Here is a 1,191-nt window from a genome sequence, read left to right as displayed (position 1 = left end):
GAATTCATTTTGCCACTCTGCGTCTCTTAATTGGTGAATTTAGACCATTGACGTTGAGAGAGATTATTGTTATGGAGTTTTGTGTCATCTTTTTGTAGGGGTCTGTAGTGCTTGTAGGTTTTTCTTGTCTTATAGTAGCCCCTTTGGTCCTTATTTTAGATTTGGTTTTGAGTCTATGAAGCTCCTGAGCTGCTGTTTATCTAGAAAATAGGGTAAAGATATGGAACACTTCACAAATTTGCGTGTCCTCCTTGCACAGGGGCAATGCTAATCTTTTCTGTATCATTCCAATTTTAGTATATGTGCTGCCGAAGCGAGCACAGACTCCCCAGTTTTCAACCCAAATTCAGGTCCATGAGGATTCTGCCTATTTCAAACTGAGAGACTCAGGAGACGCAGAGACCAGCTGCCGCCAGGTGTCCAGGTATCTGTGTGCTAAATCAGGTCCAGCTTGAGAAGTCTACTCCTTCCTCACACTCATACAATGTGTGATATCAACTCATACAATGGCTCTAGGAACCTTTCCTGAATGCAAATATGTATCAGGCACTGGGAAAAAACTGAGGTCAGAGAAAAAGATGATGATCTAGCCATGATTCCAACCTCATCTGAGAGAGATGAAAATTCATAATGACTTTCTCCTTGATTAGATACAGTCTTCTCCTTTGTTCCCTTAGCCTTTGGGCCACATCGAATCCAGAAGTGCTTAGGACTGACTCCAGGCTCTGTCTCAGGGGTTACTCCTGGCAGTGCTTGGGGAACCATATGTGGTGCTATGAATTGAACTGGAACCAGCTGCATGCAATACTGCAATACAAATGCCTTAATCCTTGTACTATCTCCCTAGCCTCAGTCTTCTTCTCGATTAGACCCAAATCATGGGTCCTTGACTTGCTGAACCCAGTTCTAGCATAGAATGCTTCTAAGTCTCCCCTTTCCCTGGAACTCTAAGTCCTCCATCTGCCTTTAGCAAGACCCCTGAGAAGCCAATTTAGTAAGAATCTCTTATCCTTGATGTCTAATAAAGTTTCTCTTAGTACTTTTCCATCCATTGACCCCCTCTCTCCGTTCATGGCTATAAATCTCTATCTGTCTTGGCGGTATTTGGAGTTGAGGCCGGTCCTATAATGAGTTCTCTTTCCCCTGCTGCAGTAGCTTGAATAAAATCGATCATGCCGTTTTTAACGAGTG

General features: G+C 43.2%; 1 non-coding gene across 1 annotated transcript; it reads right to left on the bottom strand.

Annotated features, from left to right (window-relative positions):
* Positions 1–214: 214 nt before the first annotated feature.
* LOC130031151 (U6 spliceosomal RNA) lies at positions 215–321 on the bottom strand. The gene has a single exon (XR_008793614.1). It is a non-coding gene; the product is annotated as a U6 spliceosomal RNA (small nuclear RNA).
* Positions 322–1,191: the final 870 nt, after the last annotated feature.

This window comes from Sorex fumeus, unplaced genomic scaffold, assembly GCF_029834395.1.
Source record: "Sorex fumeus unplaced genomic scaffold, SorFum_2.1 ptg000045l, whole genome shotgun sequence".
NCBI lineage: Eukaryota > Metazoa > Chordata > Mammalia > Eulipotyphla > Soricidae > Sorex > Sorex fumeus.
Note: the sequence above shows the minus strand (reverse complement) of the source record. Positions and strands in the feature narration are given on the sequence as shown.